Below are 15,369 nucleotides of genomic sequence, written 5' to 3'. Positions count from 1 at the left end.
TGGAAGGGACTAGATATAAAAGCCTGAAAACACTGATAGCCAACGTTCTAAGGATGAGTGAATGAACAGTGAGGGGGGATCAGACACAGCATTACCCTGTGGCGATGCTTGTGAGTCTTGGGCAAACATGGGAGCAAATGGTCCAGGCCATGTGGCCAGAGGGAGGCCCAGGACTTCTGGCATATCCCATTCCTCTGGCTCCATCTGTTTAGATGGAAGGGATGACAGGAAGAGTCCCTCAAATCCTCACCTACACAAAGCACTACACCTTCTGCAGAAGGCCGAGATGCTCTGTGCCGTGTGAAGTCAGACCCCTTGGAGCGAGATGTTGGGGTGCTGAGATATCCTGGGGCAAGTCCCTCGGCTCCGAGACGTAGAAAAGGAAACACTGGGGTCCCGACAAAGAGATCGCAAAGTACCCTGTGTCAGAAACACTTATTTCTCACCGAATACCCACGTGCTCCCCCACACGGCCAGGCCTCTTCTCCGAGAGGGGCCGTGTGGCTGAGAACAGACATGACAGGTGTTGTTTCTGGACTGAAGCCCGGAGGAGCCGACCTCTGACACACCAGCTCTCTCTTTCTTGCGTCCTCCACCAGCCCACGTCACACCACCACAAGCCACCACAAGCCTGGGAGTTCCTGCAGGGTCGCCCCTCCTGGTCTAGCCTACGTGTCCTACGTGCCTGGTTCCTGTGTCCGTCCCGGCAGTCAGACTAGGAGGCTGATAACCTCTTCCAGTGACGCTGGTGGGACCTTGAGGAAATCGCTCTTCTTCTCTGGGTATCATTTTCCTCACGTGGACACTTAAGAGTTGGGTAAGTTGACCTTTCTGTTCTGTCATTCCCTGGTTTTGTGTTTCTGAAACCGTCAGTGTAATACTGCCTGGAAATTACTAGGTACTGTTACTAGTATTTGTCTTTCCTTATTTATTTACCTACCTCTCTGCCTCTCCATGCCCCCCGCCCCCAGCTACCTATCCATCCATCCATCCTCCCATGTGACTCCTATTTCATTATAAAGGGGGCTGGGACAGTTGGAATGGTGTTTGGCACTCAGCAGTTTGCCTCCCCTTCCCTGAGCCCCAGGGACCCCAGCCATCCTTTGCTGTGATTGTTAATTTCATGTGTCACCCGGAGTGGGCCAAGGTGCCCAGATAGTTGGTCACACCTTATTCATAGAGAGGCAGGGCTTCTGAGAGGGTGTTTTTGAATGAGATTAACATTTAAATCAGTGACCTTTGAGAAAAATAGATTGCCCTCTATAATGTAGGTGGGCCTCATCTAATCAGTTGAAGGCCTGCATAGAACAAAAAGACCAACCATCCCCCAAGTAAGAGAGATTTCTCCAGCAGACAGCCTTCAGACTCCAGCTGGAACGTCTGCCCTTCTGGGCCTCCAGCCTGCCAGTCCGCCCTGCAGATTCTGAGCTTGTCGGCCTCCATAACCTCATGAGCCAATTCCTTATTATATTATCCTTTTGGTTGTTTCTCTGGAAAGCCCTGACAAATACATTTGCTCAGGGAAAAGTAGAGTGGATCCCTGGGCCCAAATGTGGAGAAAGGAGGGGAGCCAAGCCAGGGACATCCCAAAAGGACCAGCAGCCCAGGTCCATGAGTGGCTCCCCCCACCCATTTTCCAAAACATCATGCTCCCCGACATATATCTTTTAGCAACCAGTGTGTTAGTGGCTTGGGGCTTTAGGGCAAAGCTCCCCAAAGCCTGCTTGCCACAGGTCACAGCCACCTTCTCTCTGTGGGCCCTGCCTGAAAGGAAAGACTGCTCTTGAGCTGGAGAGCAGGGACTTAGGTGGTGGTGAGACTTGGTGAGCTGTTGACCAGTACAACCTCAGGATCAGGGATGACAAGGTCTGCCTCCCCTGCACCCCGGGTTGCCGGGAGGATGAGCACGGGTGTGAAGTGCTGGGTGAATGGGAAAGTGCAATGCAAGTATGGGGTGCTCTCACCCAAGAGCCATTCATTTCACAAGCCCACTTTCTGCCCAGAGCTGTGCTGGGGACGGAAAGCCAGGAATGAAAGATGCCATCGGTTCTCAAGGAGCTCTCCGGACTGGGGGTGAGAGAGACCCACAGACAGGGGAGTCTAAAAGGTGTGGTGAGTGCTATAATAGATGCATGTCCTGGGTGAGATGCTCATGGTCCTGGGGAGAGGGACTCCTTCCTCATCCCAGAGTGGTGGAGGAGGGCTTCCTGTAGGAGGTGACCTTCCTGAAGGATGGGCAGAATTTAGCCAGATGAGGAAAAAGGGGGAGTGTGTTCCAGGCAAAGAGACCTATAGGAGCAAAGGCATGGAGGTGTGAGAGAGTTGACAGGTTTGTAGTTATGGCCCCCAACACCCAGCAGCCAAGTTTTGGGCCAGAAACATGAGGAACAGAGGACAAGGGTACAGCCTAGAGGATGTGAAGAGGCAGGTGGAGGCTGTTTCTGGTCCCATGAGGACCAGGCCCTGTCAATACATCATCCCACTGTCAGTGACCCTCCCTCTCTGCTGACACTGGCTAGGACCAAGAAACCACTGGACTTCCCCACAGCCATGGCTCGCAAGGTGGGATCTCATGGAAACCTCCCCTCTGCACCCAATGCAAGAATACACACACACACACACACACACACACACGACACTCAGACACAGCAAAACATGCTCAGAGACATACATGGGTGCAGAAATGTAGGGTCCTGACCTAAATTTCCTAACATAAATATAAAAGGGCACACACCCCACACACTCACAAACACACACTAAAAATTCGACGTCCTGCTCAGAATTTGCCAACACAAAACAAGTGCTGTCACAGCCCCTGCCCCTCAGAACAGTCCCTCCCTCCCCACTGCACCCCCTCCAGACCCAGAGCCACCCACCGTGCCCTCAGCCAGTTAGCAATCCCAGGATCCCATGGACCCCACTGCCCCATCGCCCCCTCCCGGGATGGCAGATCCCGTGGACCCCACTGCCCCATCGCCCCCTCCCGGGATGGCAGATCCCGTGGACCCCACTGCCCCATCGCCCCCTCCCGGGATGGCAGATCCCGTGGACCCCACTGCCCCATCGCCCCCTCCTGGGATGGCTCTGCCGGATTACTGGCAGAGTGAACAGAGCTGCAGAAGAGTAAGCAGCTATTGTGCTGTGCTTTGCAACCCCCTCAACTCCCCAATTTTTTTCCTGGAGAATCCTTAGCAATAAAGCCTAATTTATGAAGTCCCCACAGATCTGAACTTTCCGCAGAATTGGCTGCAGCTTCTAGTGGGTTAGAGTCACACTGGAGTGGAGCAGAAGGCAGGAGCTGCGCCGGGGAAGGCGGGCAGAGGAGAGTCACAGCCTGGGAGCCACACCAGGCCAGGGTCCCCAAACCACCTTCGTCCCCCCCGCAGGGAGCTGAGAGTCACCCAGAGCATGTTGGGGATGGGGTGGGGGGAAGGGTGACACGGGGCACAGAATGAGTCCAGGAAGGCAGAGGGGCCTGGGGATCTGTGGTTCCTGCGACCACCCATCACTGCTAACACCCTAGACAAATCCAAAAACTCCCCAAGCGTGTCCACCCTGCTTCCTCCCCAGGTCGCAAGACCAAATATGGTTTAAGACTATTTCTCAGGGGCGCCTGGGTGGCTCAGTTGGTTAAGCGACTGCCTTCGGCTCAGGTCATGATCCCGGAGTCCCGGGATCGAGTCCCACATCGGGCTCCCTGCTCGGCGGGGAGTCTGCTTCTCCCTCTAACCCTACCCCCTCTTGCGCTCTCTCTCTCTCAAATAAAAAAAAAAAAAAAAAAAAGACTATTTCTCAGATTTTCTCAGGTCTGGGGCACCTGCCCTGGGGTCAGACACTCACACCCCTTCCCCATCAGGCACCCCCAGAGGGCAAAAATAAGAGGCTTAATCCTCCTTGTTGAGAAAATGGAAGAGACTTCCCCACCCCCACCCCTTTCCCTTGTCTTAGAGCATTGACTTAAGAAAATTCGTCGGTAATTGGAAATGCTTTCTCTGTCTCTTTGAAATGTATGTAAATCTTTTCAAAAGCTAAATAAGCCTCTTGCCAGTTTTATGACCCAGGCCTGCCTTTCTCAAGGACCCAGGAAACATTTCTTTGGAATACAACCATCTGGGAAGACAGCCCCCCCATCTCCTAGTTTCTGTGGGAGGGTGGGACCCTAACTTCGGCTTCAAGTTGCAAAACTAGCTCTTGTCATAGAGATGAGAAGTTTATTTTGAATAAAAGTGATTAGCAGACACAGATGGCCACCCCCCAAACCAGGGGAATCCAGGATGAGCTATGCGGGACAAATGGTGCTATCATGTTTTCTTACCTGATGGGTTGTAGCTGTTTATATAAAAGGGAAATGTCTCTCTCTGTCTTTGCAATCTTTTAGCAGATTGCCTGTGATGTGCATCCCATTCGGGTTTAATGTTGATTGAATAAGAAAACTGGTTTCTTTCTCTTCTACCTTTGTGAAGAGTTGATTGGGTTCGGAGGAGATTTTGTCCCATACTTTCCTAAAGAGAGTTCAGGGCAAGGCCCAGCCTCGGCCCATCAGGAGGAGGGAGTCACCTGGAGGGAGCAGGCTCAAGTTCTCAGCAGCTGGCCCCGGTCCTCCAGCCCGCAGCCTGCCCTCCTTACGGGGCTCTTTGCCCTGGGTGCACCTAGCTCCCTTTCCTGCATTGACTGGTAATCTTTTGTTTCTCCCCCAGAATCACAGTCCTATTCAGCAGTTCTCTCCCCGCTTTGCATACAAAGCCCGCACACAATAGATGCTCTGCGGAGGCTGCAGATCGAGTTTTTCTCTTTCTGTGAGTTCCCTTTGTTCCCACAGTGAACCCCCATTCATCTGGACCTCATTCATGACTAATTTTTTTAATCACTTTTCTATGCCAAGACTAAAGTGCACTTTGCTTTTTCTGTGAAGAAAGATTATGTCAAGTAAATTTGTCAATGAATTTGCAGGGAAGCATTTAATTGACTGGAGAGTAAGACTTTTCCTGAGCATTTAATGATGCACACTGGATTGTGGGATGTTGATCCTTTTCTCCTTTGTCCTTCCTGCCCACAGCTGGCCAGGAATCCCATGAAGGGTAGATCCCCTCACCTGGTGTCCGCCCCTTGGCTGCCTTGAAGGGGATGGCCCCGGAGAGGCCATTTGGTTCAAGCCTCTGGACTAATTCTCAACACTGGCTGCAGGAGCTTTAAAAATACATCTGCTTAATGCACATATGCCACCCCAGAGTTCCTGCCTTCAGTGATCTGTGGTGGTGCCCAGGGCAGCCGTCTATCTTAAAAAGCTCCTGGGTGGTTCTGAGGTGAGAGGGGTGGGAACCTCTGTCTCCTCTGTCAGGGCTCACACGGCCCTGGGTGAGGGCTGAGAGGCAGCATGGCTCCTGGGTGAGGGCTGAGAGGCAGCATGGCATGCTCGGCTCAGGCTGTCTCTACCAGGCTGCTCATTAAAGCTCCCGGGGAGCTTTTAAAAAGTACTGATGGCTGGCACCAAGCCTAGTGATTCTGATTTTATTAGGCTCAGCTGAGACCTGGGCACCGGGAGCCACTAATACACAACTGGGGTGAGAACCACCTGGACAGGGGAAAGAACCCTAACTACTCAGATTGGCGGGACTAGAATTGGGGCTCTGCTGGGCGACTTTGAGCAAGTTAATGAATCTCTCTGAGCCTCCACTTTCTCAATGTTGGAAGGCCGACACAGCGTGGGTTAAGTATCTCAGTAACTCTCCCTCTTGCAAATTTACTATCAGTAATTAACTGTACTACCAATACAAATTCAGTCATTATTAGTAAAAAGGCACTGCTTTTTGAGATGAGGAACCGAGGATGCCAGGGCCTCCGGGTCTCTGGGAAGACCATGACAGGGGCTCCTTATCTCAAAAAACCCCATTTCATGGTGCTGGCACTTTTGAATCAAATTTCAGTTCATTAAACCCTCCCTGTAATTCACCAGGGGAACTCTTCGTACCTATTTAAAGTCCTGTATGCTCGATCTTATTGCAAAGGAAGGAATTCTTTTCTATTAGAAATAATCATATTTGTATCCCAGTATAAATATGAAGCAGCTTGCCTCAGGAAATGAGCATCAAACTTAAAATCCGATCGTGTGGGTTCTACCCAATTTGTGTGCCTTTGGCCAATGCCCCTCACTCCTTCCAGCCTCCATTTGCTCAAGTGGATTTTAGATTGAGGGCCTGAAAACCGGGGTTGAAAACACCGCAGCTCCTAGGAAGGGTGCGCGCTTGCGCAGCTCGTGCCCGACGCCAACGTGCTGACGTCAGCAGGCGGAAGGGTGCGGCTCGCAGCGCTGCCAGAGTGCCCAGTGCCGACAGCCCACCCCGAGCCCGCTGCTGGGCCTGAGTTCTGCCAGGTGTAGAGAAGGATGAAGATCACATAGATGTGGATTCTGCCTGCCTACCCTCAAATAGACTGTGGTTTGGAAGCTCAAATAAGTCACGCACATAAGGGACTCTCACGCCGTGGGAAAGCCGTCCTGCTAGGGGCCAGGGCAGGCGCGCTGGAGGAGGTCTTATTTTTAACTGTGTCTGGAGGAGGAGCGGAGTGGGGGGCATGGGGCCGGAAATGCTTCGTCCCAGTGGCCAGGATGCCTAGGATGTGAATGGGGAAGCGATGTGAGTGAAGGGGGTATAAAGAGAATCGATGGGACATAGATGGGAAAGGCAGGCCGGCAGTTCCAGGGGGGCCGTGGATTAGTTTAGGGTGTTCCTACAGGTGAAATCGCAGGTTTTAAGGCCTTCGGGACACATTGCTCAAGCAGCCTCCAGAAAAGATGCTCTAATGTACACTGTGCTGGCAGTAAGGTGGGTGCCAGCAGCCTTGACCTTGACTTGAAAATGCAGGACAAGCAGGTACAGGGGCTGTGAGTTGGGGTGGAGTTTGTCACGCCAGTTCAACGAATCCTTCCCAGCCCCTGGGCTGGGTGTGGGCGTGCAAAGGTGGACAGACACATCCCTGCCCTTGGGGAGCTCCGTCTAGAGGGATAGACAGACCATAGTCTAGAGGCGTGGGCAAAGCTGGGGCTCCCTTGAAAGCTACAAGCAGGTTTTTGAGCTGGAAGGCAGATTTTTGAGCTGGAAAGTTTGTCTTTCCTGAGTCCTTCCTCTTTGAGGCACTGCACTCACCTCCACGGTGTTCCCAGGTTCCACCAATTGTCGTCAGCTTACCTGGCTCTCAAGGGACAGCGACGTTTTTTGGTTGCATAGCAGATGACACAGCTTTCTGCCACATTCCTTGTCCCAGCCACTTTCCTTCAGCCGTGGGGGAATTTCTAAGGTGCTTGTTGGTTTCAGCTCAGCTCCCTGTAAGTGGTATAGCCGGGCCTTCTCAGGTCCACAGGTAGGGAAGCCAATGGGGGGGGGGGGTTCTCATCTGGGGAGTCTTGCAGTAGGCATCCAAGGCCTTAAAATAGGCATAGCTGTTAGTCCAGCCTTTAGGAATGAGCGTAAGGAAGTAAGCGTGAATATGTGAACGATTTATCTGCAAGATTTTGCATGAGAGCATTGTTTATGAGATTAAAAAAATCATCTAAAAGGATCTAAATTTTCCATAAGAGATAGGTTAAATAATTTATGGCATACTTGCACAATGCTAGCATTACAAATTACATCATGATCATGGGAGAATACTTAATGACATGAAAAGAAAGTTGAAGACAATTGAAAATATCACATTGCAAAACAATATGCACTGGTTGATCCTGTTTATGATAGCAAAAAGTATATATGCACATATAGCAAAACACAAGAAAGAGGGAAAAGTTATGCATAAAAAATATAAAACACTGGTGATATCAGGGTAGGGGAATCATAAGAAATTGAAAGTATCTTCTCCGGATGTTTTCTACAAGACGTGTTCATTACTTGTATAATCAGAGTATAAGATACTCTATTTTTTAAAGTATAATAAAGTGACATCGCCCTGGGCACAGGACAAGACATGCCCAGGCTGGGGCCAGGCGCTAGGGAGCCACATTTCTGGGAGCAGGCCCTGCCCAGGAGGGTCCTCCAGAGCTCCTGGATGCTAGACCATGCTGCTTAGCCACTCACAGTGCCACGCAGCAACCCCACTCACGCGATGTACTGCAGAAATGTGCTTGCCAGCCTTGCCTCAGCCCTGGGCACGCAGATCTTCCCACTCATCAGCCTCCCTACAGGCCATGATGGGACAAACCAGGACTCAGGCCCAAGAGTCACATAAAGGCAGAATGGATGGATTTTGTGGTCACTGTGTTGCATTCCGCTGAGCAGGCACATTTGAACTCCTTCCGTCCCTGCCTGCTCAGCCCCGTACAAACCCAGTGCCTTCTTCAGGAAGCCTTCCAGACTGACCCCACCGTGCAGTGTGCTCTGAATGCCCCTGCTCTCATTAATAAGTACCATGTGTAGAGTGGTTACCGTGTGCTTTACCTAAATGAACAGGAGCTACCATCACAATAACCCTATGAGCGGGCCCTACAATGCTCTCGTCACAAATGAGGAAGCCGAGGCAGATGGAGGGTAGGTAACTTACCCCAAAGCTCGTGCTAATAAATGGCAGAGTCAGGATTCAACCCCAGGCAGTGTGGCCCTAAGGCCAGCCCTCAGAGACACCGTGCCACACAGGCCCTCTGGCAGACGATCGATGTCGCCAGTCATGTTTCCATGGTGATTTTGAATTGTTCCCAGACTGTTCCTGGAAGACTGAATTCCTTACGGGTCCCTGAGGAGGTGCTGCACACCAGCATAATTGCTACTCTAACTGCAGGAGAAGCGGGTGTGTCCTCTTGAGCTAGCCTCTAGCTGCTAGAGACATGTCTACGGATGATTATGCAAGGAGCCTGGTAAAACACCTCCTTCGGGGACAGGCACAGCGCTGGAGACTCTGGAAGCCACAGGATGCATCAGGGCTCAGCCTTCTTGTAGGATTGAAGGCTTCTTGCTTTCTTTCCGCAGCATCTTCCCAAATGCCTGCTCAGTCCCCAGGTTCCTGGGGAGGGTCCAGCTCTACCTAGGATCATGGCCCTGGTCCTTCCACTCCAACTGGGAGGAGAGATTCGGTGAGGGAAAGAGCATGCAGCCCAGAGCGTGAGCCTGTTGGAGTCGACCTCTTGGCTGTCATTTCTTTCTTCAGAGTTTCCAGGCTGGATTCCAACCCAGGATGGAAGAGGCTGTTACCAAATCTGGGCAAATTAGCACAACCATATTAACAGGGGTTATCTCAGTGTGGGGGTGGGGGGGAGATTAGGGATGGCTTTTTTTGTGGCTTTCTTCTTTGCATTTTCAAATTTTCTGCAATGAACATGATTATTTGGGCAATTAAATAGTTAAAGGCAGGGGTTGGTGGCGGTATTGTTCTTGCTGCGTTCTTCCCAGGGCTCTCCCCCCAACCTTCTGTAGACTGCTAAGCTCCAGGGCACCCTCTACTTTGTGGGGCTTCCTCCGAGCCCCTCCTGACCTTTACCCCAGCAATCCTCCCCTTCTTTCACACCCTCCCACTGCACATGACTATAGTGTAACCTTACAGATTACACAGCATTTCACAGTTCCCCACAACCTGCTGCACCCCACAACCCCAATGTCATAAGAAGTCGTCTTTCCTGGGCGCCTGGGTGGCTCAGATGGTTAAGCGTCTGCCTTCGGCTCAGGTCATGATCCCAGGGTCCTGGGATCGAGCCCCGCATCGGGCTCCCGGCTCAGCGGGGAGCCTGCTTCTCCCTCTCCCTCTGCCTCTCCCCCTGCTCATGCACACACTCTCTCTGTATCTCTGTGTCTCAAATGAATAAAAAAAAAAAAAAAAAAAGAAGTCGTCTTTCCTATCTTTGAAGATGATGCCTGGAACCATATCTCCATCCTTGGCCCCTCACGCGGACATCAGTCCCCAGTTCACTGCCAGACATCTGCAGCGGGATGCTCCAAACAGCCATGGTCACAAGCATCATTGCCCCAGCCTGCCCTCTCCCCCCCACGCCCAGGCACCTCGCACTTTCCTCGTCTCTGACCGCAGCACTGTCACTGACTTGGTAGGCATATGGAATCATGGCTGCTTTTCCCTCCTCAGGTTGGGCATTCAGTGAACAGGGAGGGCTGGTGTTCTTGTCTTCAAAATGTCTCTTGGCTCTTCTCCTGTCTCCCTACGCCCCTCACTCAGGCTCTGGAACTATTGCAGAGGTCCACGACGAAATCTTACTCATTCTTTTCATCTCCAGGATCTAGCACCGGGCCCAGCCCATGTATGCTCTTCATGTATGCTTCCTGGTTGAATGAATAAATGCACAAATGGGCAAAAAAAAAAAAAATCTTTTCTAATTTGTCTCCTCGATTTTAGTTTTTTCCTTGCAAGCCTTCCCATATTTCTCTGCCAGCTGACTCTCCCCAAATGGAGACTTGGCCCTGTGAATCCTTCACATGGTGCCTTTAATGGCTCCCACTCTCTCTCAGGTCCTTCAATATCCAGCCCCTCTTTAGCTTCCTTTGTAAAGGATTTGATCTCTCTCCTTGAGTCTCTCCTCCAGCTGACCTGGCCCTTCAGATGGGATCCTATGGAAGGTAGCAGACCTCATGGTGGGCTCTCTGTCCACCCGGGACACTGTCTTGCTCCACTTCACCCCAACCTGTAAGACATACGTTTTCACGAAGTCACTGTTGTTCGCAGTCAAGAATGGATAATCCATGGATATTTATTGAGGGCCAACTATGAGCCCACTGCTAAAACCTAGGGATACAAACATTTGCTCAAAACTCCATTTCACAGTTTATAGAGCCCTTACTATGTATCAGGTCCTGAGCTGGGATGAGCAGACCTAGTCTTGATCCTCATGGAATGTACATTCTCATGATGCAGACAGAAATAGAGACAAATTTATAATTAACTGATTGATTGATTGATTGATTGATTATACTTTTAGATTGGTTCTATGTAGAAATAACCGGGGTCCTCTGACATGATAACAGGGGGAACATCAGTCATCAGCAGAAATAACTTAGAGCACTCACACACCTGACAGGCATTTAGGGAGCACCTGCCACGTATCAGGTGCTGTGTCAGGGACTGGGAACAGGGAGGTGAATAAGATATGGTCTTTGCCCTTGGGGAGCTCACCCGTAAGAGGCCACGTACATACCAAAAGATCCAATCCAGTCCCCCCCCCATACACATATTTAATATTAATTTTATTTCATAGACCTATTATTTGGCTGAAGTATCCAGTTGCTTTTTTAGTCCAATTTATAGGCCTGTTTAGACTCCTCCTCAATGTAGTTGGAAAGGCCTATTTCATACAAGAGAAGCTTCTTAGGATTACCTAAAGTCAGAACAGAGATTTAACCGTTATCTGCCTTTCTTCTCCCTCAACAGGGCAACACCAGTGGGTCTGCAAAGCACAGGGCTCTGTGAGGCCACCTTCAGACCCCAGTGCGCCCTTGTCAGCTGGCAGCTCATGGCTGATGTCAGCGTCGAACACAGGGGCCACCTTGACTGACAGCCATGGCATCCAATGACACCACTTGCCGGGAGAGTCCTCTGACCATTCTGAAGCTCAGGCTCCCGCCTGTAACATGGGAATGAGACCCGCCCTACCTCTTTCTGTGGGTGACGGTCAAAATCAAACGAGATCATGAAAGTGCTTTGAAAAAGAAAAAGCAATATTGAAATATAAAGTGCTAGATTACCTTTTTTTTATTGTGAAGGTTGTCAGCGCTCAAGTTTTACTATTTAATAATAAGTCAAGATTATCAGAAGCTTGATAACACACCATAGCTGAATACAGCAAGCGTTATTTGTTGTGTACCCAAGAGCCATTTCTACTCTCCTTCCAAGCTCATGGGGAACCCTAATTCTTTCAGGTGAGGACAGAGCTTTTCTTCATCCACCTTGATCTGCCCCAGCCCCAGGGGGAGAGTGATGACTGGTCTCAATCAGTCATGGCAATCACATTCTACTTTGCCAGTGATAGGGGTGGGCGTAAGTCCCAGGTCTGGTCAATGAGAAATAAGGGAAAATGTGACTTCCCTGCCCCAACTTGAAACAGAATTTCAAGATAAGAAAACCTTTTGCCTCTGTCTTACTGGGCAATCATGTGAGGACATGATGCCTGAAGGGGTAGGATCTATCTTGCAACTGTGAAGCAATAAGCACAAGGACACAATGGAAGAATAGAAGATCAGAAGGAGCAGGATTCCCTTCTTCTTCCTCTTCTTCTTCTTCTTCTTCTTTTCTTCTTCTTCTGTTTTGCTTCTGAATTTTATTATAGAGTCAAACAGACAAAGCACAGTCAGATGAGGAGACAGAACATTTATGTGTGAATGTCTTAGGCAGAAAAATTGTATCTGAACCAACAAAATCTGTTCATACATACATCAATGTGCCTTTGATCCAGACATGTTTAGAAGGAGTAGGATCCTTGATGATGCCACTGAGCTACTACGCTTGCCTTCCTCCAGGCTTCTGGTTATAAGAGTTAACTAAATGCTGTTGATGCTGAAGTCACTGTTACTTGCATCCATTTGCATAGGTAAATTGGTGCAATCTCTACAGAATGTAACTTGTCATATATTTCTATTTGATATATTTGAATGTACATGCCCTTTGACTCAACAATTCTCCCACAGAATTACCAGGAATTTCTTCCACAGATATAGTCACCCATAGGTAAGTATAGTTACATCACTATATTTATTCATATTGAAATGTAATTACATTAAATATTAATTAATTTAATTAAATATATTGATTCAAACATGTATGCAACAATATGGTAAGATTAATGACAGTGCATCCATAAAATGAAATATATGACTTTAAAAAGATTGGCACAGCTCTATGTATACTGGTAGGAAATTATATTCGAGACCATTAAGATATATGTATGCTGGTAAGAAGTGAGATTCTGGATATATTAAATGGAAGAAGTGAGATTAATAGTGGTTGAAGCTGGATGATGGGTATGTGGGGATTTGTTAGGTCATGTTTTCTTGTAAATGTATTATGGAAATTGGAAATTCACCAAAATAAAAAAATTTCAAGACAAGGGGCAGGAAGAGTAGTGTGTTTACTATGACATCATTTGTGTGTGTGTGTGTGTGTGTTTCTTTTAAGCAAATAGATAGATGAAGGATAGAACATGAATATGCATGGAAGGACACACCAGAAATTGGTAATAACAGTTGCTACTAGGGAAAGAGGGAGGACTGGGAAGAGACTGAGTTTTCATATCTCTTTGTCCCTTTTGAATTAAAAAAAATATTTTATTATATAGTATTTTATTAAAAATAAAATAAGATAAAGATTTATTTAGTTTTTAAATATTTTATTTATTATTTGAGAGAGAGAGAGAGAGCACAAGCCGGGGGAAGGGCAGAGGGAGAGAGAGAAGCCGACCCCCTGCTGAGCAGGGAGCCCGATGTGGGACTCAGGACTCGATCCCATGACCCTGGGATCATGACCTGCGCTGAAGGCAGACACTTAACCGACTGAGCCACCCAGGCACCCCAAAATAACATAAAGATTTATTAATCAACCAAGTGTAGGTGATGGATAGACAGATAGGCAGTCCATATCCTTGCAATGCAGCCTCAAGTGCTGTTTGATGTTCATGCAAGAGATCTGTTCAAATCCAGCCCATGACCCCGAAGATGGTGCCACTGAGATGAGCAACCCCAGGCTGCCATGGGGTCCTGCAAATAAGCTAAGCCCTTGCTTAGAGCCAAGTTATAAAGATGCTGGGGACAAGGAAAACTTGATTGCAGCGAGTGAAACAGACACTATATGAAAACAATACAAAGCACCATAAAATATTTCTCTTAAAATGTAATTCCATTGTATACACTTTCTAAAAGCAGGAAAGCACCAAAAAAAAGAGATTAAACATCATTTCTAATCCCACTCCCAGAAGCGATACCGTATATTTTGGTGTGAATGTGTGTGATCAGAAAACACCATTTTGTAATTGGAGTCTTCATTTATTTATTTATTTTTATTTCTTTAAATAATCTCTGCACCCAGCGTGGGGATCGAACTCACAACCCCGAGATCAAGAGTCGCGCGCTCTACCGACTGAGCCAGCCAGAAGCCCCGTAATTGGATTCTTTCCAGTTCACAAAATAGAATTAGTTTTCCAGCATCATTAAATATTATATTTTACAACATAATTTTTAATGCGTGCATATTGCTCTTACGTGGCTTTTCAATAATCTTATCAATTTCTTTCGTCGGACATTTAGTTGGTTTCCCACGTTTTCGGTGGCAGCACAATTACAGATCACAGGCAGTGCTAACACTTCCTGACTTCCACAAATATTAGCTCAACTTCCTTTCTTCCTTCCTTCAATAAGTAGTTATTAAATAAGTGCAGAACAACCAGGCTCAAACAAAGCACCTATGAAGGACACTTCTGAGATATTTGGGGAATTTGAAAGTAGAGTTGCTCTTTCGTGATGCTAAGGAATTATAATTGTGTGATAATGGTCTTGTGGTTATGGGGAAAAGCTTCCTTATTTTTTGGAGACTCACACTAAAGTATTTAAGGATGAAATGTCACGATGCTTGTAATTTGCTTTAAAATATTTTAACCAAAAAGTAAATGAAGCAAATATGGGAAATCTAGGTGATGGGTATATTGTCTGCTTTTCTGTATGTTTGAAATTTTCATTTAAAAATATGTCTTAAAAATGAAATACGTCATGCTAGGTCCTGGACTATGAGCTGAAGATGTAGCAGTGAACAAAACAGACCCCTGTGGTCTTGGCGGAGCACACCAGCCTTTGGGGAACATGTTTCCATAAGAAAGTCTCCAATGCAACCTGAGGGTGTCGCCAGGACCCGTGTCAGCCCAGCGTTCCTTGCCCTACACACCATCATCACTGCAGGTGTCTTTCCCCACCTTCTAAATATCTACCTCCCGGTGGCCTTGAGTCTAGAGGAATCCCCACACTGTGGTCACTAATACTGCGTGTCGGAAATCAGTTCTGTGGTCCATAGTGCCCCTGGGGTTCCATTCAGGAAACTCTTCCCGGGCACCCAGGTGTGCCTGGCACTGCGAAGGTACCAGGACCTAGAAAGGGGATGACCTGACCCCTGCCTTCCACTTACAGCCTGTGGGAGGAGGTGGAAGAGGTCACCCAAGCCAGTTGGAAGGAGGGGAGTTGGCTGGAAAGGTGACCAGGACAAGCTTCTTCAATGGGGAAGGAAGAGACCCCAGGGCAACGGGAAGATTCTGCTAGGAGAAGGGCTGGATGAGCAGTCCTGCACGCCCACCCACAACTAACTGCACGCCCACCCACAACGCCCACCCAGAGGAGCTAATGTTCATTGTATCCTTTAGTTCAGGGGTTGGCAAACTTTCTCTCCAAAGGGCTGGGTAATAAACATTTTAGG

General features: G+C 48.5%; 1 long non-coding RNA gene across 1 annotated transcript in view; it reads left to right on the top strand.

Annotated features, from left to right (window-relative positions):
• The first annotated feature begins 75 nt into the window (after window positions 1-75).
• The window catches only part of LOC145716486 (uncharacterized), a 73,891-nt gene continuing 58,597 nt past the window's right edge, over window positions 76-15,369 (top strand). The window contains exons 1-2 of the long non-coding RNA XR_014139157.1: window positions 76-817; window positions 11,353-11,840. This is a non-coding gene — a long non-coding RNA (uncharacterized LOC145716486). The remainder of the gene's footprint in view (window positions 818-11,352; window positions 11,841-15,369) is intronic.

Source organism: Leptonychotes weddellii, chromosome 12, assembly GCF_054177405.1.
Source record: "Leptonychotes weddellii isolate Sample4059 chromosome 12, ASM5417740v2, whole genome shotgun sequence".
Classification (NCBI taxonomy): Eukaryota; Metazoa; Chordata; class Mammalia; order Carnivora; family Phocidae; genus Leptonychotes; species Leptonychotes weddellii.
This window is presented reverse-complemented; position numbering and strand designations above follow the sequence as displayed.